This window comes from Lissotriton vulgaris, chromosome 11, assembly GCF_964263255.1.
Source record: "Lissotriton vulgaris chromosome 11, aLisVul1.2, whole genome shotgun sequence".
Taxonomy (NCBI): Eukaryota; Metazoa; Chordata; class Amphibia; order Caudata; family Salamandridae; genus Lissotriton; species Lissotriton vulgaris.
Window position 1 is genome coordinate 223230756 of NC_141699.1, and position 23409 is coordinate 223254164.

The window sequence follows — 23409 nt, forward strand, 5'->3', positions numbered from 1 at the left end:
AGCACATTAGACACCAACATTTGTTTGAACGATCTGGCTTTTCTGAAAGTAATCTCAGGTCTCTTTTGTACAAAATCTTCAAGTACCGGATCGTTGGCTATGAGATGCCAGTGTTTGCTAATGATCCCCCTCACTGCTTTGTGTTGTTTATTATAGGTGGTGATCATTCTGATGTTATTCACAGGGCGTTTAACTGCCTTATCTTTCGAGGGGTTCTTAAAGAGAATTTCCTCCCTGCTTCTCAATTTAGCCTTACGTATTGCACTTGAAATATTTGCTTGAGAGTACCCCCTAGCTTTAAATCTACTCTCAAGGGTACTGAGCTCTTTCACTCGGCCTTCAGGGTCACTGCAATTACGTATGACACGCAAACTCTCCCCATAAGGAATACTCCTAATGAGGCTATTTGGATGAAAACTGTCTGCGTGAAGCAGTGTATTCCCTGCCGAGGGTTTTCTAAAAAGCTGGGAGTGCAACCGGCCGTCCTTAACAAAGATTGTTAAATCTAGGAAATTCAGTGATGTAGAACTGATTTCACTAGTGAATTTCAGGTTCAAATTGTTGGCCTGGATCTTATTCACAAAATTTCTGGCACAGGCTTCAGTACCCTTCCATATTACAAAAAGGTCGTCTATGTAACGACTCCACTGTAGTATGTTTTCCCCCCATTCAGTGTGGTACTCCGCTCAGACCACCTGCTCCTCCCACCAGCCCATATGCAAATTAGCATAGCTGGGGGCGAAGCAGGTGCCCATCGCGGTACCACATGTCTGTTTATCGAGAGTAGACTCAAAAAGGAAGAAGTTGTTATTGAGACAAACTGACGCCATCTCTACCAGCATTTGTGAGTGCAGCCATAAATTGATTGATCTGGCCCGTAATGCATGTCTGAGGGCCCTTAGGCCATCTTCATGTTTAATGCTGGTGTAGAGTGTGGTGACGTCTATTGTCATGAGGAGATACTCATCTTCCCAGGGCAGGTCATAGATCTTACGCAGGAAATCCCCTGAATCTTGGACATAGGATGGGAGTTGTTTTACCAAAGGACAGAGGAAAGAATCAATGAATTTCGAGGTGTTCTCTAGTGCCCCCCCAATTGCAGAGATTATGGGTCTTCCTGGGGGGTTAACTACACATTTGTGCACTTTAGGTATTAAATAGAACACCGGTGTTACTGGATTACTCACTCTCAGGAATTGCAACTCTTCTTTAGAGATTAGGTTTAGTTTATGCCATTCCTGTAGTTGGATATTGTATTTCGCAAAATTGTCATGCATTACATTTTCATTGATTTTTACATAGTTGTTCTTGTTGTTGAGTTGCTTATAGCTTTCACACAAATATTGATCCCTGTCCCATAGGACAACATTGCCCCCTTTGTCTGCATCACGAACAATGCAACTACTGTTAGACTTTAGCTTATTTACTAAGGCAACGTACTCCTTTTCCTGCTTAGTAAATATTTTATGTTGCACACTTGTACACTTCTCAAGATTTTTAAGGTCATTGACCACCAATTCGTGAAAAATGTCAACAGAGTCTCTCACATTTAGGGGGGTAAATTTCGACTTGGTTCTGAATTCAGTGCTCACAGTTTTTGAAATGTCCACATTTTGTTCTTTTGCCAGTTCAAGAGCTCGGCTACGCACATCCCCTGAGTCACCTCGAGCTTCATCATTTACTTCCAGAGCCCTGGAGGACATAGTTTCATCATCGATGTTATCAATGCTTTGAAGTTCCATCATTAGGTCCATGTCGGAGACTTGTAAATTGCCATCAACGTTATCAGAAATCCTGGACCCCATGCTTTGTGGAGGTTGCCTGAATTTATTGATAGCAAAGAACTTTTTCAGTTTTAGGTTTCTCACCAATTTATAAGTGTCTATACGCGTGTCCACATAACTGAATTCTGCTGGAGGGCAGAAGGATAGGCCCAATTTTAACACCTGTTCTTCCCTGGGCGTCAGAGTCAGCTTGGTCAAGTTAATGATGGTTGAATCTTTGACCTCTTCCTGTGTTACTTCAGCGGCAATCATTTCACATTTTTGTTGACGTTTTCTCCTCCCCTTCCGCCGCCGGTTCCTCTGCCTCTTCCTCTTGGTTTTGTTGTGTAAGACACGAAGCGTCTCGGTCTCAGGTTGAAACGCTGTTCCTCCTCTAAAAAAGCAAACTCATCTATCACAGACGGGACAGTTGCTGAAAGTCCCGCTCCCCCACTTGCGCCTTCTTCCTGATCAGTTTCCACATCCAAGCTCACCACACTACCTGCATCGGACTGGGTTGCTGTTTTACCATGTGGAGGGTTCATTTTCTGTTTACGCATGGTATCGAATTTTTTTGCAAAGGTGTAAATTTGTCCCCGTTCATAGTCCCATTTGAACTTTTGGCTTTTGCGTTCTTTAATGGACGTCTCCAATTTTTTAAACGATCGTTTAAAAAAATTGGAGACGTCCATTAAAGAACGCAAAAGCCAAAAGTTCATCAGGGAAATAATCTCTGCAATTGGGGGGGCACTAGAGAACACCTCGAAATTCATTGATTCTTTCCTCTGTCCTTTGGTAAAACAACTCCCATCCTATGTCCACGATTCAGGGGATTTCCTGCGTAAGATCTATGACCTGCCCTGGGAAGATGAGTATCTCCTCATGACAATAGATGTCACCACACTCTACACCAGCATTAAACATGAAGATGGCCTAAGGGCCCTCAGACATGCATTACGGGCCAGATCAATCAATTTATGGCTGCACTCACAAATGCTGGTAGAGATGGCGTCAGTTTGTCTCAATAACAACTACTTCCTTTTTGAGTCTACTCTCTATAAACAGACATGTGGTACCGCGATGGGCACCTGCTTCGCCCCCAGCTATGCTAATTTGCATATGGGCTGGTGGGAGGAGCAGGTGGTCCGAGCGGAGTACCACACTGAATGGGGGGAAAACATACTACAGTGGAGTCGTTACATAGACGACCTTTTTGTAATATGGAAGGGTACTGAAGCCAGTGCCAGAAATTTTGTGAATAAGATCCAGGCCAACAATTTGAATCTGAAATTCACTAGTGAAATCAGTTCTACATCACTGAATTTCCTAGATTTAACAATCTTTGTTAAGGACGGCCGGTTGCACTCCCAGCTTTTTAGAAAACCCTCGGCAGGGAATACACTGCTTCATGCAGACAGTTTTCATCCAAATAGCCTCATTAGGAGTATTCCTTATGGGGAGAGTTTGCGTGTCATACGTAATTGCAGTGACCCTGAAGGCCGAGTGAAAGAGCTCAGTACCCTTGAGAGTAGATTTAAAGCTAGGGGGTACTCTCAAGCAAATATTTCAAGTGCAATACGTAAGGCTAAATTGAGAAGCAGGGAGGAAATTCTCTTTAAGAACCCCTCGAAAGATAAGGCAGTTAAACGCCCTGTGAATAACATCAGAATGATCACCACCTATAATAAACAACACAAAGCAGTGAGGGGGATCATTAGCAAACACTGGCATCTCATAGCCAACGATCCGGTACTTGAAGATTTTGTACAAAAGAGACCTGAGATTACTTTCAGAAAAGCCAGATCGTTCAAACAAATGTTGGTGTCTAATGTGCTGCCGGCAATCACCCAACAACAAAAGAAGGGGATGGATTGGCTGAAAAGGAAACCTGGCTTTATCAAATGCCTTAAGTGCAAAGCCTGCACTGCAGGAGTTAATACCCGCACCTATCAAACTGGAATATCTAAGAGACTCAAATCTATTAGAGGTTTCTTTAGCTGTAAAACGGACTATGCTGTCTACGTGCTTCAGTGCCCATGTGGGCTTAGGTACGTAGGCAGCACAATCCACCCAGTCCATGTGCGTATCCTGCAACATATGAGAGCCATTAAGCATGCCGATCCAGCCTACCCGGTAGCCCGGCATTTTGAGACATTTCACAATCAGGATGTAACAGGGCTCTGTTACTTTGTTATTGACTCCATCCCTAACAGCACACGGGGCGGGGATCGTTTGCATAAGCTAAGATGGCTTGAGTCCAGGTATATACTGGAACTCAATGCCAAGGCCCCCGGGGGTCTTAACCTGGAAGAGGATTTAAAAACACATCTTTAGATAAGGATGTTTTACGATCTAGTCCATACCTGTAATCTTGCTTTTAAGCTGTTGTACAATTATTTCGTTCGTAAGAAGTAGGAGGATGGCCCAGGATCCCCGCTCCCACAATGAAGAAGGTTTTATCTTATTTTGCACATTTTTTTCAAGGGTGGCACAATTTCTTGTGGGTACACGTTGGAAACTGTTATGTCATATTTGCCCACTTGGGCGTTATTGTTGGCGAATTACTCAGCACTGAGATAAAAAACGACATAAATCCGTCAATGACACTTAAGCCCACTTGGGCGTAATTCAACGGACTATTGGCAACATTTTGATATAGCCCGATATGCTGCATTTAAATCGCTATTTTAGATTGGAATGTACATATATGTCATTTGCTGCCTTTTAATTTGTCAATTAATTTGTGCTTTGCTATGATTATTAACTTTCAATTCACGTAATGGAATGAACTACAAGTCTTTTTTCCATTTCCATACCTGACTTTCTGTTTCCGTGCACGTGACCCAACACAATTTGTTTTTGCACTTTAAAATGGCGATGGTTTGCATTGTACCTTAGGTGAACAAGCCTGCTGGTCAGGCGAAACGCGTCCGGGGTTTTGACAAATAAAACTTAATTTGTCTGGTACATGGTCTCGTCAGCGTGTGGTTTCTCTACTCGTTGTGGCAATATATATATATATATATATATATATATATATACACAAACAACCCCTGCTCCACAAAGAAGAGAGCACGCACACAAGTGTTGCTGTGTTAAGGCTTCTTTATTCCATAGGGCCTCCTCCGACCCAGCAAACAAGAGAGATGCATTTCGCCCAACGCAACAGCCTTTCCTAATCTGGTGTGCACCATTTTTCATTAGATATTTATACCCTGTCACTATCATAGAAATAGAAAACATTCATTGAAAAAATTCTTTGTTCCAACCAAAAAAGATACAAACTAGATAACAGTGCACGAAAATACATTTAGGTGTAATGCATTAGGTATAGTTAGTAGGCATTGCTGTAGCTGAAAGAAGATAAAAACACATAGTGCATTAAAATATCATCATTGAATGCATAGTGCATCATCATATCACTAGACTATACATACTATATATACAAATGGCAAATACGCAAGGAATGTATCTTTTACATTATGTTCAAACACGTGCTATAGTTGTCTCATATCCTAAAAAAATGGCGCAAACCCCTTCAGGTAGCACTTTTAAAAAAAGATAGAGCATGCTGCATGAAAACATAACACATGGGAGACACGATTAAATTTAACTAATTCCTTAATTGATATGGAAATACCTGAAGGCAGTGCCCATCAAACTCACTCGCAGTTTAGTGATATATATATATATATATATATATATATATATATATATATATATATATATATGTATATATATGTCCAACCAACTCAGGATGCACACAACGGAGGGAACTCCAGGAAGTTCAAGTATGTGGATTCGCTTTATTATCAAACAACTTGCCAGCAGTTAAAACATCAAAATCGGCACTTCTTTTCAAAGCCAGACGCGTTTCAGGAAAGTATTCCTTTCATCAGTGGCAGCAGATAGTGAATGTCCGCGCTGCACACATTCTGATTTAATGTCTAACACCTGCCCCAGTGGGCGGGGCGCTCCCGCGGCCCTCTGATGATTGTAGTCCATATACACAATGTTATTTGGTGGCTGCGCTGGTAACACTCTGCAAAATAAAAATGATAAAACCCCAGTGGGTTGTTGCTGGGATCTTAATGTCGTAACTGCCCCGCTTTGTAACTGTCCGATTCCACGATGCTGGTTCCATCCCTGAAATGGGCACAGCAGACTTCCCCCCTTAAGTCTTAGCCCAAAGTCGAGCTGGACAGGCCCGCAATGAAGCAGTGGCTCACCTCCCCGGCCGTGCCGACCGTTCAAATCCAACCAACTCAGGATGCACACAACGGAGGGAACTCGAGGAAGTTCAAGTACGTGGATTCACTTTATTATCAAACAGCTTGCCAGCAGTTAAAACATCAAAATCGGCACTTCTTTTCAAAGCCAGACGCGTCTCAGGAAAGTATTCCTTTCATCAGTGGCAGCAGATAGTGAATGTCCGCGCTGCACACATTCTGATTTAATGTCTATATATGTATATATATATATATGTATATATTACCTACTGGCGGTTACCAGTAGGTAGTTATAGTTAGGATTATTTTCAATACAAAATCTCAACATTCTATTGTGAATAACTTTGGCGCCGGTTGAGGAATCTGCCTGAAAATTTCCTCAAATTTGCCTTGCGGCGCCCCGGTCCTTCCCTGATAGTTTGGGGGGATTTGTCAAGCGGGGGCCGAGATAAAAGGGGGTCCCAAATTGTGATTTCCCCATGTTAATTTCCATAGGGCGGTCGACCTCACTTTTAGCCCGAACGGCTGAATGGATTTCCACCAAACTTGGCAAAATTGTAGGGACTGGTAGCCCGATGTGCCTTTGCTATGTCTCAAGATATGTGCTCTAGTGGATTTTGAGTAATTTAGGTTAAAAAAAATATATATATCTATAAGCGCTCCCCGGTACGCGCACCGGGGCGCTAATCAGCGCGCTACGCGAGTTTGTATGTATGTATGTATGTATGTATGTATGTTTGTATGTATGTATGTTGTATGTATGTATGTATGAGTTCGCGCGCGGAAAGCTGATTGGCTCTCGAGTGTCTGTCAACATTCCAAACAGTCCGGAGCGGCCGCCATCTTGTGTCTTGGTAGGATCGAGACACAAGAGGTGGCAAAAACAAAGGGGGAAATGACCATAAAGGGGCAGAGAAGACCCCCCCTGATCCCCTAGGTTTGATGTGGGGGCTATAAAAGGGCCCCGCGGGGCAAAAAAAATAATATTTTTTTTTGATTTGCGCGGGGGGAGCGCCCGGTACGCGCACCGCGGAGCGTACCGGGGAGCGTTCCATGGGGAAAAAAGAATGATAGAGTTTTTTAAAAATGTAGCCTTTTTTTATAATTTGGAGATAGTTCTAAAAAGAACTGTTTTTTTCTTCTTTTTGTTGTTTTATATTTTTTTTATGTTTTTGAACATTTTGTACTTTTTTGGCTTTTATGAACTATTTGATATTTTTTTTGTTATTTTTATGGGGAGAAACAAAAAACGGAATTGAAAATGGCTCAACTGGAGCAAAAGAAAATCAGGAAAAAATTAGGGTTTTTTTGGGGCAATAGTGGTTGTCACCAGCAAGGAGGATGAGCTTTATGCTCTGCGCACCATAGGAGATGGTCTTACCACAAAAAATACATGTGATCCTGATTTCCTCAAACCGTGGTTGTATGCAAGGGATCGTCTCCCTTGTCTCTGGTCCCGATGGAGTGGGTTGCTTTCTTTTGGAGGTGGTGGTTGAAGATTGGGGAGGGTTACTGGCCAGTTTTCTCACCTCTGCGGCAGCATAGTTGTTCGATTGCTTGCGCTGCAGGTGTCTAATCATGGTATTATTACCAAATGAATATTTTTTGTTAGGGTTTCCCCTTGAAAGTTCCATGCCACAGATTTGGCAAGTCACCTTGGGCGCATTGACTTTTTTCTTGCCCTCTGGGATAGAAAAAAACTCCCATACAATGTGCTGCCTTGGCTTGTATGGGGTATTGTCTTCTGGCAGCCACCTTCTTCCCTCCTCCTCCTCCTCCTCCTCTTCTTGACCACCAATGTAATGTTGTAGTTGTCCTCTTGGTGGTGGTGGTGGTGGTGCAGATGCTCCAGCTGCTGCTGCTGCTACTGTAGCCATTTTAAAGCACAAAATATTTCTGTTAGATCTCCAAACAGGTCTTCCTCAGTCAAATGACAAAGTCAGAATAAGGAAAAAAGGTGGGGTCTTTCATCATTTGGAAAAAAATTGTTCTGCACCAATAAAAAGTGTTATTTTCAGGTCACATGACCCAACGCGCTTACGCGACGCGCCCCCGGGCGCGCCACGGGGCGCATCGCGTAAGCGCGTCAGATGATTACGTTGTGCGATCGTATTCTCTTGAGTATTTCCGGGTGCGCTTACGCCGTGCGTATCACGCGGACGCGGCTACGCGATACGTCATGATGTTTTCGTTTGCGGCAATAACGCTAACGGGACGCTCACCGGTGCGCGACCCGGGGCGCTCCGAAAAAATGCGCTTTCCAGTGCGCACACCGGGGCGCGCACTGGGAGCGCACCAGGGCAAAAAAAAAAAAAGTAATATATAAATATACAATATAGGAATCATTATAAAAATATTACATTTCATAGGTTTGAGGCCCTATATATAGTTAGGAATTAGCATTTAAAAAACCTATGAAATTCACTGAAAAAAACATAGGTTTCACACCAGTTATAGTTAGGAATTAGCATTTAAAAAACCTATTAAATTCAATGAAAAAACCATAGGGTTCACACCAGTTATAGTTAGCTGGAAATGTTACTGACATAAAACCACAGAAATTCCAACGTTATAGTTAGTTGGACTCACTATAACAAGCGCGCCTGCAATGCACTGCTGATGACGTCACATATTACATCACTCATGACATTGTTATCCTTGAAATAGATATTCAAAAATAGAAACTAACATTTTCAAAAAAATGGAGATACCCATACCAGTTACAACAACCAATTCAGTAATTCCACCATCATCCACTCATTTACCAACAGTTCTATATAGTCACTCATACATATACTCACTCATCATATGTAGTGATACATCTATACATCCTGTTATATACCGACAGTCATCCAAAAGTTACTCACACACATACTCACACATGCAAATAAATTATTGAACATCCATTTATTTGCATATAAAACTTTACACACACTACCTCTTTACTTCTAGGGAAACTTACACATACTTACTCTCTTAAACAATCATTTATATAAACAAATACTTATTTAAACAGGAACTCTTACAATCTCTTACTCTCACATATACTCACTTATATACATCAAAACTCACATACACTAGAATAAAATATATGTCGTTACTAAAAAACACAATAGTGATACAGTCATTCACTCACTAACACACACATATACACACTCATCCACCCATACAGTCCTGCACATATGCTATCTTCAAAACACATACAAACAGTGAGTCAGTCACCAACCCATGCAGCTCCCATGCAGCTACTTATACACAAAGTAAAACACTGATACATATATTTCAATATTTAAAAGTTACTCGCTAATATATGTTTTCAATAAAATACACTTAATAAAGCAGTTAACCAATCATTTTTTTTAAAAAGAACATCCATTTACACACTTATTTAACCATTTATTCTTCCATCAACCGTTACAAATACAGATTTTAAACATATTAATTTTAAAGAAAGACACACATTCACTGGCTGGTGTCATCAGTGATGTCATGAGTGATGTCACTGACGCTGTCATGAGTGATGTAATATATGACGTCATCAGCAGTGCATTGCAGGCGCGCTTGTTATATTGAGTCCAACTAACTATAACGTTGGAATTTCTATGGTTTTATGTCAGTAAAATTTCCAGCTAACTATAACTGGTGTGAAACCTATGGTTTTTTCATTGAATTTAATAGGTTTTTTAAATGCTAATTCCTAACTATAACTGGTGTGAAACCTATGGTTTTTTCAGTGAATATATCTATATATATATATATATATATATATATATATATATATATATATATATATATATACATATTTTATGTATATATAAAGCCTATGAAAAACAACAACAAAAATATAAAATTGCCCAGAGATAACCCTCTATGTCCAATCTTCGCTGCACACAACTAAAGACTGTGCGCATAGGGTGGCAAGTTAAATGCGTGCAGGTGGCTGGGCATCTGGACAGGCCAGAGACCAGGCCTTGTAGCCACTCTCCACGGTGCAGGGCCATATACCATGCACAGCGGGGCTGCCCACATTTAGAATAAGAAACAAAAAATTGAAGAAAAAAAAGATTAAAGTCACATTATAGTTCTGTATGGTAGTAAGATTACCTTAAGTAAAAACAAGAAATTGACTGAAAAAAGCAAAGATTGATTCAACGTTATAGTTAGCTGATGGAATTAGAAAGGAACTAACATTTAAAAACCCACAAAGCAAGCTACGTCAACAATTACGTTATTTGAGATGTCATCAGTGATGTCATTTAGTATGTCATAAGTGATATATTATATGAGGTCATAAGCATTGAATAACAGAGACGCAAGTTATAGTTAGTTGATAGCTGACTTAGTACTTGTCTCCTTTCTTCATTCTAACTAGAACATTACTTTCAGTGACTATATATACACACACATTTTGACTGAAATAGTGACATATAAAGGCAGATACATAAGCAGCACAACTAAAGTAGTACCACAGTAGGACTACTTACTTAAGATAATATCGCAGTGTGCAAAAAGGAAGCCAGGATTCAATCGAGAGAACAATTGCTCCTAAATAACAAAGCTGAGAAAAAACATAGATCCACACTTTAGGTTAATCACAACTTTAAATAAACAATACTTTGGGGGGCGCTAGAGGGCGCACTGCGGAATGGCTGGCTCCAGAGACAGCTCCGCCGGACGGGGGCCTGCTAAAGCTGATAGCGCGGTGCTGACGGCATGTCCAACCCTACTGGTAGGGGGTAATGCAATCGTAACAGATGAAAAGTGCTTTGTGGGTGACCAAAGTGCAGTAAAAAGTGTGGCTAAAGGTGTAAACAACTGAAAGCAGAGTCCGGACGACAGGAGTCCCAAAATGGCGGCGCCCATGGGATATAGCTGAGGGACTGAGGCGGATAAACGGCGGCTGGAGGTCCACACAAACGGTTTGAGCAATGAATGACTGGCAAAATGGGAAGGCGAGATCAGAGACAAATTACCCGGATTATTAATACGAGCTACTAGTGAGTACAATGACAGATGCGATGTACTGCATGAAATTGGATGTCAAAATGGCGGCGCCCGTACACTGCAAGAGAGTGGAGACTGTGGATGGCTGGTGTAAGGGGGAACAATACCGATCATAAGAACATTGGGCGTCTGGTGAAAAAACTGATGTGCTCAGCCACAACGCTCGGGATACGGAGATATATAGGCTGTCATTATCAACAATATCAGGCACATAGCGGCATGTCGCTACGGCTGTGTGACAAAATGGCGGACTGACGGGCTGCTGTGGAGAACAAGGAACGTATGCAGATCGCGCACTACTGCCATTAGAGCTGAACGCTATCCAAGCGAGACTGCCGCTGTGCACCTGCACGAGACATAGCAGGCTGCAGAACTGTGCACATCATTGTGGGACATCTGGGGTGTATTCACATGGTGAGAGCGGAACGAGATACTAACCCACGCGGTGTTGTACCTGCCTGATTGGCAACACTGGCCATTGCACACTGTTGCGTAATGGGCTAGCATTAATAACCATGCCCAGACTTTGCTTGAATTGAGGTATCTGCCTAGACTCCATGCACCATATGCGCTATACAGATGGTCTCCTTAAACCTTGCATAAAAAAGCTGCTAAACACCACCTACAACCGTGTCAACTGTCGACTGTCTCAGGAGGCCCTATCCTTGTAAGTAGGAGCTGTCGACGCGTAGACCCATTCCAGAAGGACGAGAGCGCTAAACATCGCGGTCTCAGTACCTGGTGTACTTTCCTATGCCAAAGTAACGACACACCCGGGTTAGAGTCCCCATACAACACGGGCACGATGGGAAAGCCAGAGAAACAGCAGACAAAGCTGCAGTTTGAAGCAAAAAATCAGAACAAAGGTGCAACTGCACTATCTGAGACAGAGGTGGACAATGATCCAGAGGAAGGTAGCGGTATGGAACAGGTACTAAGGGCTATACAGCAAAGCCTCCAAGAAATGAATGGGAAATTGGACAATCTAACACAGAGGGTAGACAACATGGCCGCCAAGTTAGACAAACACGGTTAACGACTTGTAGAGGTGGAAACGAGAATATCTACGGTAGAAGACGAATCTAGATCCACCACAAAAACCTGCGCTGCGATGGAGAAAACCATGGAAGCACTACGGAATAAGACAGAAGATTTGGAAGCTTGATCGAGACATAATAATGTTCCAATAGTAGGTCTTCCAGAAACTACAAACACTGGAAAAATGGAAAATTATGTGGAAGAACTGTTCAAAGATCTATTTGGGGCTGAGGCGCTATCACCAGTGTTCTTGGTGGAACGCGCACACCTCTCCCTCGCCCGCGTCCTAAACCGGGTGTTCCTCCACGTCCCATTGTCGCCCGCATGCTGAACTATAGGGACAGAGATACGGTCCTACGACTAGCTCGTGAGAAGGGTGATATTACTCCTCAGGGGAACAAGTTGGAGTTCTATCCGGATTACACCATGGCAGTTCAGCTGGCGCGCAAGGAATACAATCCAGCAAAAAAAAAGCTGTGAGACCTGGGCATTGAATATGCCATGCTCGACCCGGCAAAGCTCAAGGTGACACACGCAGGTCGATCCACGATACTTCTTACACCGCAGGCTGCACATGAATTCATAAAAAAGGCAGGCCGCAAACGCAGGGTGACTGGTCGAGAGGAACAACAGAGCGACGAAGACTGAGCAGCTCCCCCAAGGTAAAGGACATTCTACAAGATGAGACCACATTCTGGGCAAGCTGTGACAAAGATCTTCATTTCTATTTTTCTTGCATCTTTTTCGTGGGCCATGTCCCAATCTTGGTGTAAAATATCACAAATACACAGAGCTATTTGGGAACATTGTACCTTTCTCCGGATCGCTGCGACCCAGTGCTAAAAACATCTTATTTGTTTATCATAGCCGGGCGAGTAAGACAGAAGACATAGCCCACTACTAGATTCCATTTTTTTGTCACATTTCAACTTTTGAACTGCACGCGGACGGCATGGGACTGCTATGAAGAACAATGTGTGCCTTACTGCAAATACCCGGACGCTGGTGTATTCCCAGATGTTTACTTGTTGGTATATAACTTAGGATCTCACTATACAATGCATTTTGTAAGTCATGACAACAGTACTCTAATTGCGAGTCAGGTGATAATATTCCAACTGCTCTTCTTTAGCCCAAGGTGTACTCTTTATGGACATAACTCAGATGTCAACTGCTGAATGACGTGTTGCCTCTTTGGGACACTTCAATGGGTTATGATGTTTATTGTTAGAACCACTATTTCTTCGCATGTCATTCTATACTGTGCACCCGTCCACATCCACATTGTGGATGCAGACGTGCGTACCTGGTGGACCCCCCACATGGGTGTTCCCCAACAAAAGTTTATGCTACAGTTTGGTTGAGTCAGGGATATGGCTTTGGCAAGGTTGGGCTGCTAAAGTGGGTGGGGGGAGGGGGGATTTATTGGGTTGTTACAAATAGACCACAGCACCTGAGAAGCATTGCAAACTCTCGGCCACATAGCTAAGACATGACTATTGCTTACCCTGTTCTTGGCACCACGCAAAGTAGCAAAGCAATACTAATATGGTTCATCAATATGATACACTACTGATTAACAACTTGCTACTGTTTTAAAATCAACATAGCTGCATTTGATAACCTGGAACGTACGGGGCAAAAAAATTCGCCAAATATTTGCTTATCTAGATAGGCTACATGTAGATATAGCGCTGCTCCAGGAGACTCACATTGCAGCTAATACACCAACGAAATTGGGTCATAGATGGGCTGAAACAGTACACAGCTCAAACTACTCGTCCTACTCAAGGGGTGTTATCATTCTTATACGCAAAGGGGTGCATTTTAAGGTTAGACAAGTCCTGAAAGATAAGGTAGGCAGATATATAATTGTAATAGGCATTGTACGCAATCAGACCATAGCATTAATAAATACATATGGCCTGAATATAGATGACCCTGGGTTCTATACTAAAGTGTGGAATGTCCTGTCTGATTTGCACATCGCACATCTACTATGGGGAGGCGATTTTATTATTGCTCTGCAAGATGGGTTGGATCATTCTCTCAATACCACAGAGCCACACAAATGAGCTCTCGCCACATTACAAAACGCTATGCTAGATCTACATCTTAACGACAAATAGAGGGCAAGACATCCGGGTCACACTGAGGCCACACACATCACTGCAGCACACAATAGCTGGTCACGCATTGACTACTGGTTGGGGACGGGAGAAGTCTCATTATGGACCACCTCAATTAAGCATCTACCCCGTACACTATCCGATCATAACCCAGTATTGCTGACACTGCAAATACCACACTACACCCCCTCCTTTTACTTGAAGATTCAATGCCACATCGCTTTTAGACACAGTGTATACAGACACCATCCACAAAGCCATAGTGGACTACTTTGAATTAAATGCACCAACGACCGAGGGCCCAGGGCTCTCATGGGAAGCATTTAAAGTGACCATTAGAGGCAAATGCATTAGCACCACTGCAGGTATTCTTAAAGATATTAGGCAGCAACTAAATACTCGGGAAACTAAACTACGAGACTTAGAACAGCAATATGAATGCACACAAGACCCCACAATACTGGGAGACATAAAAACGGTTCTATTAGAGCACCAAACATATGCCACTGACGATCTTAAATACGTCTCGAAACGTCAGATGGCACGGGCATACGGGGAGAGTGGCAGGCCAGGGAAGAATCTGGCACACAAAATCTGCACCAGGCATGCCCCGCAATTAATTTAGACAATAAAGAACTCAGCAGGCACACCTAAACATGACATAAAGGGTATAATAGACGAATTTAGGAATACGTATGGTCAACTGTACAGTTCGCGCCCTACTGCCACGGTAGATGACATAATGAACTACATGCAGACGTGGAAATTGCATGGCTCTCAGATACTCACAGGACATATTTATCACGTACGGACACGATCGAAGAAATCACAGAAGTTATCAAAACTCTCCCTAACTGTAAAGCGCCATGACCGGATGGGTTCATGGGTGAATTTTATAAGGCATTTGCAGACTTACTGGCCCCACACCTGTTAAGAATGTACGGCGATGCCCATGAAAAGCACATTCTCCCATCATCCCTGCGAGAGGCAATGCTAATAGCACGGTTGAAGCCGGGAAAAGACCCAGAATGGTGTGACTTGTACAGGCTCGTATCACTTATTAACGTAGATACATAGATCATTGCGAATGTAATTGCTTCATGACTCAAACCACTAATGTCCTTACTGGTATGTCCAGATCAAGCTGGCTTCATACCGGAAAGGTCAAAGATGCATAACACGCGAACTCTCTTCGCACTATCTCATTCCTGATACTAGAGCTGCAGCGGTCCTACTAGACGCGGCCAAAGCATTTGACACGATAGAATGGCCGTATTTGCATGCAGTTTTTTGGCGTATGGGCTTCCCAACTATATTCTTACAGTGGGTATCAATGCTATATACTGACCTATCCGCCCGCATAAAAATTAACAACTATATATCGGACCCTATCATAATAGAAAGAGGAACCAGACAGGGAAGTCCCCTATCTCCATTGTTATTTGCTTTAGTATTGGAACCCTTAGCCTGCAAGATCAGGCAACATCATCACTATTCGGCGCTCCAGTTTCCAACGGGGCCTTTACACATATCATTATATGCAGACGACATGGTGCTTTATGTTAGAGACCCAGCTCAAAACCTAAATCCCCTATTACGCGAATACATAAAATTTGGCCAACACTCAGGTCTGAAAATTAACTGGTCCAAGTCACAGATTATTTCGCTAACAGATAGCACCACTCCCTTTGCTCTGGACTACCCGTTGGAATGTCAAGACGAGCCCACACGTTATCTAGGGATCTGGTTCCACAGAGATCCAGAAATGGTCATCCATACAAACTACGGTAGGGTTATTGCCACTTTGGAGGAGAAAATTCATTGATGGAACAAGCTACCACTGTCACTAGCGGACAGAACTGCAATAGTAAAAATGGTAATTTTACCTAAATTCCTTTATTTATTTAACAACATCCCCATTAAACCGCCGATGGAAGTATTCCGCAACATAAACAAAACATTATTAAATCTTATTTGGGCAGGCAAACAAGCCTGGTTGGACTTACATACATTAACATTGCCATATGCACAAGGAGGGTTCAAAGTACCAGATTTTTTTCTCTATTATCTTTGTGCACAAGCACAATTTGCCCACTATTGGTATCATGAAATACCCTTCATGACACATGTCGCGATAGAAGTAGGAGACGAGCTACCTATACCCCTGTCAGCCATACAGCCGCATCGACGACCTCCCTTACATGCACGCGACATAAACACAATTGACGCCACTAATGAAGCCTGGTACTTAATGGGTAAGAAAGCGAACAAATTGCCACTATATGCACCTGCCCTCCCGTTGCCACATCATCCAGCACTCTCGGTAACGCAAGAAACTGTCGGCATGGACCTGCTTCGACATGCAGGGATAGATACAATGGGCGATTTAATTCATGAGGGTCAATTCAAAACATTAGAGAGTCTGAGGTACATTAGTAACCCAACGCTACTGTTTAACTTTACATACTACCGGCTACAAAGGGCAGTACGAGAACTCTACCTGTCATATCCTGTAGAACCACAACAATTGTCTTCCCTGCAGTTTATACTAACGGTACCAACTGCGAGTCACGTCGTTTCTAACCTACATACTAGATTGCAGGAGGATATTGCAGGCAATACAGAGAAAATGAGACATAAGTGGAATGCTAACCTGACCACACCACTGTCTGAAGAAGAATGGTACACAACGTGTTTAATAACCAGTATGTTAACGCCTAATGGCAATTTGAGAATAATTCACTACAAGTACTTACACCAAATGTACTATACACCAAAAAGGCTCTATAGATATGGGCTGAGTGCAAATTCCAGATGTAAAAGATGTCAAACAGAGGATGCTGGATTCATCCATCTGGCATGGAGTTGCCCGAAGATTGCAGACTACTCGGTTCAGGTGACGGGACGCTAAGTGTTATGCTGGATGTATCTATTGAGTGTACGATACGTACCTGGTTTGCTGGGCTTAGTTCCTAATATACGGGCAATGAAGCGCAAATTCTGTGTTATAGTGCTGGTATTAGCAAAACGTAGAATCTCGCTAAACTAGAATGGCTCAGGATTTCCAACAATGAGACAATGGATAGTGGACCTAACTTATTGTAAAGATGCCCTATTGACATATGAGGATGAACTCCCGGCAAGATCATGGCCCAAAGACTTCTGGTTATATGTGATTGAATATCTGAAATCGCATCAGTTAGACCAACATGTATAAACTTTGCTACATTTGCGCCATTCTGGCAGGGGTTACAGTGAAATTGCATTTAGGTGGGAGGGCGAATGCTGTGGTGCAACGGTCGATGTTTTATGTTATTTTTTTGTTTACCTCATGTTTGTATATTCTCATATCTAAAAATGCCAATAAAAACAATTAAAAAAAAATTATAATACTGTGCTGCGAGATCCATAATACAAAAGTACTGGCATTTAATCAAGAATGACCCGGTACTGGGAACAGTTGCACCACTTAGACCAGAAGTGACCTTTAGGAGAGCTAGATCAATGACACCTGTTTCCTAAGCTGTCCTAAAAAACATCCATGTGCTTTGAGTGACTAAGAACGTTGGATAATAATATTGCAAGTCTTGCTGCAGCTTCCCAGTCACTGTTGAATCATTATTTGGATGCCCTAATTGTGAGAAAAGGATTTTTGAATCACCATATAAGGGTCAGTTATACTAAAAATTGATTCTGAGTTTGCAAACTGACCTGGTACTAATGGATCAGTTCACACAATTCCCATTCGAAGTACATTGAAATCCAGTCTGCGTCATAATTATTAATGAGGTAGCTCACTCTCTCTGATTGGAGGCCATTACAGGGACAGTGATTATTATTTTTTCATGTAGCCAGTTTTGTTTAAAAGAAATGAGGCTTCATTTTTTTTTTGTTTGCTTTTATTTAACAGTTTGAGAGTTGCCGATGGGACTTCCTAAACCCCCATTTTTGTTTAACAATCACCTTTGAGGTGTTAGCAACTATTCAATGGCTTACAACTGCAATTACAGTCCCATTCCATTGATGATACATGATTGGATACTTAAATGCAATCTGGAAGGGATGCCCTAAACATGCCACTTCCCTCAAGATTTGTATTTGAAAAATAGCTGAGTACATCTGCCCCCTAGTCTCTAAGGAGTTCTCAAAGCCATTTTAGAGGGATGGTGTGATTGATGCGGTATACAATGACGTGCATTTCATTATCAGTGCTGGTGTACACAAACTAAAAAAAAAGATGCAAACGGTTGCTACCCATCACTCACAAGGTCTTTTTATCCTTGACTGGTAGTCTGAGAGTCAGCAGGCCCGATGACATTTTCACGAAGAGTGGCAATGTGGTTTAAAGCCCAATATTAGCAAGCCCCTGGGCTAGCTTCATGCACCAGCAGCCAGGGGTTTTATGATGGCGCATAAAATGTCCTTGAATCCAGACGAGGCGCCGAAGCGCCATTTATTTTCGAACTTCCCACAGTGAGAGACTAAATCCCGCCAGCCGAAGGCTCTGTGCTTTTTCTGGGCTGCGTTCCATCTTCTTCCCCTTGATGTGACAAGAGGGCTTGACTCTCAAGAGGCAGATTAGCACAATTGGTGATTAGAAAAATGTGGTCACATTAAAATTCACGAACAATGACGTTAATGCTGGAATGAACATGCACATTTATATTTTGCCGTAATTTTGAACATGAATGCATATTGTGCACGAACTATGATGCACTTCAGTTAATTTTTTGTTTGTTTGGAAGCAGGCATCTGTTAAATGGTGCGCTGCTAATGTTTCCGTAGGAAATGTATGTTTTTATTTCATAAGTCAAAAAACGATAATGAAGAGTACAAAATGACTGCTGCTTATCAAAATCATGTTTTGGGTGGGGGGGGGGGGGGGGGGTACGCGAAATAAGCTGTGTTTATTCTACAGCCTTAGTTTTAGCTTTTTCTAGTTCTAGCTCTTTCTTTAGTTCTAGCTTTTTCTAGAATTTTTTTAATTCAATCAATGTCAAAGGATTTAAAAGAACATGTTTGCAAAATGAGCAATGATCATATCTTAGAAGGATACAGTTGACATAAACTGAGCTAAAAATGATCAATTGTTCTGGTAGCAAGAATGCTAAAACTAACTTTTTGAGTATAACTTTTTTATGGAAATACTCTAATTGCTATATTTATGTTTGGGAAACTAGGTACAAGACGATCAGGTGAACTTATCAGTGCCCATCGGTTCGTTCAGTGGGCAGCCAGAGCACAAATTCTGTTTTCCTTGCCTTATGTCAAATGTACTGAAGGTAACTGTTGGACTTGGCCCTTTTTTGCAGGGTCATCCCTGAACTTTTTGCCTTCCTTCTGTATTCTGTCTGACCTGTTTTTGTTGGTTTTATGACTCTGGGCACTTTACCACTGCTGATCAGTGCTAAATTGCATATGCTCTCCCTATTGTACATTGATGTATGGATTAGTGACTCCATGATTGGCTTGTTTGGTTTACTTGTCAGGCCCTAGTAGAGTGCACTGAGTGTGCCCAGGGCTTGTACATCAAAATGCTGCTGGTGGGCTTGCAGCACTGGTTGAGCCATCCACAGAAGCAGCCTTGTAAAATGTGTCTAAGTCCTGCCATTGCAGAGCCTGTGTGCATTCTGGTACTATCATGCTGACTGGGCAAGTGCACCCAGTCCCTAAACCTTCCCTTTTCTTCATATCATACACCCCTATGGTAGGCCCAATGGCAGGGTGCATTGTAAGTATAAGGTAGGACATGCCCTGATGTATGCGGCATGTCCTAATAGTGAATTACAGCCATTTTCATTTTTCGCTATTGCAAGGCTATCTGTTCTCCATAGGCCAGAATGGGCAGTTAGATTATTACATCTTATAATCCTAACTGACTCAGGGAACACAGTAGAAATTCGAGTCTAATATGCCTGCACTCAGAATGATAAAATACATCTTTTAGGGAAGTTGGTTTTAACATTCTGTGTTTGAAAATACCTCTTTTAGAAAGTAGGTATTTTCTTGTCTAACTATCCAGGCCTGCCTTTGCTAGGTTGTGTATTCCTTGTCTTGAGTTTGAGTGACAGGGCTGGGGGATTACAGCAGACTGAATGAGTCTACCCAGTAGTGAATAGAGAGAGCTGCATTTAGATGGGAGGGAGGAGTTGCACCTGGGACCTGAATAGGACTGTGCCTGCCCCCCACAGTGCTGGCTCCACCCCCTGTGGTGCGTCTGATGTCTCTGCCCTGCACTGTGAAAGGAGAGAAGGAGTCTTGTAAACAGAGTGCTCAAGAACTGGTTTGGACTGGGCAAAGGCCCCTCTGCCCTCAGAGGACAAAGGATTTTGAGGTATAAATATTGAGACCCTGATCCCAACAAATTAGATCACTTTGGACTACAAGAAGAAACCTTTACTGAGGAGAGGAACCTGAATAAATTGATGAGAGACTATTCCTGAGCTGAAGTGCTGCTTGGGGGATTGGGCTGCTGTGGTTGCCTTACCGAAAAAGGAAGCAGAAAGGAACTTTGTGTACTTTGCTTTCAACTTGTGAAGTATCTTCAAGGGCTTGGAAAAGAGCTTGCTTCCTGCTGAAGTCTCAGGGACAACAGAATTCAACCCCCAACTCCCCAGAGTTCTTGTGGAAGTGCCTGCTGCTGTTTTGGGCCTTCTTTGGAACTGTGTGTCGCCAGGAGCTGGAAGTGCGACGCAACGAGATCGAAGCGTGTTGCTGCTGCCTGCCATCGCACTTCTGAACAAGGGTGTCGCCGCTGGAGCTGTCGCACTGCACCGCTTCGAGAAAAGAGTCTCGCCACGAGGTAGAAGCATGTCACCATCGCTGTGCCTGCTGTTGCACTTCTGAACAAGCGTGTCACCTCTGGAACTGTTGCATTGCACCGCATCGAGCAAAGCGCCTCGCATCCCCGAGAAGTGCATCGCCGTCGTAGCTGCTGCTGATACATTTCTGAACAAGGATGTCGCCGCTGTCGTTTTCGCATTGCGCGGAAGCTTCACGCATTGTGGGAGAAGAGTGTCGCAGTTGGAGCTGTTGCAGTCGCACTTCAAAAACAAGGGTGACGCCTCTCCAGTCCACGCATCGAATTGAGAACTTCTCGCATCCCCGGATAAGCGTGCCACATCTGGAAGATCTTCAAGTCTTTATTTCTTTGCACCTGAACTTTGCCGCATTTCCCTCGCTGCAACATTGCTTGTCGTGGAAGAGCAACGCAACCTAAGGTGCATTGACGCAAAGTGTTGCATCTTAAGAACTAACCTAAACTAAGCTAAATCTACCATCTTAAAGTAATAGTATTGTGTATTTTTGTTGTTTATGGTCTTGTGGTAACTCTATATAAAGTATTCTTATTTTTTTATATAAAACCTTGTGTGGTGTCCATCTGTAGTGTTGTCACCGGGTTACTGTATGTGGTCACAAATTCATTACACACTGCCTCTGAGATAAGCCTGTCTGCTCGAGCCAAGCTACTAAGGGGGTGAGCAGGGGTTATTTTAGGGTGTAATCCCCTTATCGTGACTAGAGGCAAGGGTCCCTATTTGTCACAAGTACCTACCTTTGCCAACTAAAGACCCCCAAATCTAACAGTAGCACAATTCATCCTGTCTCATAGCCAGAAAGACTTAAAGATCTCAATCTACAAACGTGGCATCAGCGATTTTAGACTTCCATAGAATGGACTTCCTAGTTGTGTTCTCCGTTTCTATTACAGTGTTAGTGAAAACTATTCTAGGCATTATTATCACCACGAGATAATAGCCTGTCACACGAGCAAGAGTTCCAGAGCTGAGAGATGAAAATACGTTTTCAGCCTATAATGTCCCAAAAAGCCACTGCAAGGTCCTATTTGAAAATATTCTTGACTGCCTCGCCTTTAAATTTTGTGGTGAGAAGAGACAATTGTTCTGTTAAAGGATGAAGAGGTTTTATCTTTTGACTACTTTGCAGGACATCCAACTCCCTTCTCGCCTCTACCTCCTCTCGCGTTTATGCAGCTGATGTGGCCACTTGGCTCTGTGGATTATTGGTGTGTGCTACATTCCTGTATTTGGAAAGAGAAGGAAGATAAGAGATAAGAGGGGTGTTAAAGTGAGGCAACAAGGCTTTTTATCATGGTTATCAGATCTCTGTTCTCCAACTTTCTTTTATTTAGCAATATAATTAATGTTTTTATATAAAGCACAAAAAAGAAGGGTGTCAGACGGCGATGAATTGAATAGAGGACATACATGAGAGAAAATGTGGTTATAGGTCAAACTAAAGTCCAATCATGTAGGTTTTTTGTGGCTTTTGTCAGAGGTGTGCTTGTTACCCGAGGTCGTTAGGTAAGGAAATGCAGAAACGTGGGTTTTACCGGTGAAGCTGAGGATCAACTAAGGGTGATCCAAAGATCCTTGATTCAAGTCTGAAAACATCTCTACTCCTGAAACTTTTGCTCCTACATGAGATTTTTAATTAGTATAAACATTAGGATAGATTTTGCAGGTGGATTACTTTTGTGACACAGGCAATCTTCACAAACGCTCAGCGATGTTGTCAAATTCTGTGGCTCCAGTGAAGTGTATGAAGATGGAGTTCAACAAGGCTTTAGAGGGTGCCAAGGATGACTTTCGAATACCTGTTCAGGTGACATTGATGTAGTGCAAGGGATTAATAAACGAATGTGAGGGAAGGAACGAGACAAAAAGAGATATGGTAGGGTTGCCTCTGGTAAAGAAACACACAAGGTAATAAAGGAAGACACAAAAAAGGCAGAAGCAGACATTGAGGTAAAAGAAAAACCACACGAAGGAAGAAACCACTTTAAAAATTAAACCATATACATTTGGAAGAGAAACAATTATGTAGAGGAAAACAAATGAAAAACAATCAGAAGAAATAGTGGGTAGTTAAACAAATGGGACAAAAACATTCTAAATATATGAGGAATAATAATCTCCTGAGATAAATGGTGAGGCTGATTTCAACACAGGCCTTAATTTACAGTTAGGTTTCTTTGTTAACACATTGTGATTGGTCAATTAGAGGAATGCATATTGAAGTAGTTGGAAAGTGCACCCTCGCAAAGCACATCTGGATCCTGAACAGAATGTCCCCTTTGTTCAATTTCGTCTTCCGCAGAAAGCTGATAGACTGTGCACGAATTATGCAGGTTAGAAAGGGTAATGATGCTACAATGTTCACGAACATTAAAATATAATTAAATGCAATATTTATTTACTGCAAACTTAATATTCACACTATCTA

The 23409-nt window shown here is 42.4% G+C and overlaps 1 protein-coding gene across 1 annotated transcript in view; it reads left to right on the plus strand.

Moving 5' to 3' along the window:
• LOC147679554 (unconventional myosin-XVIIIb-like) overlaps positions 1-23409 on the plus strand; it is a 675984-nt gene that overhangs the window by 326018 nt on the left and 326557 nt on the right. The window lies entirely within an intron of this gene.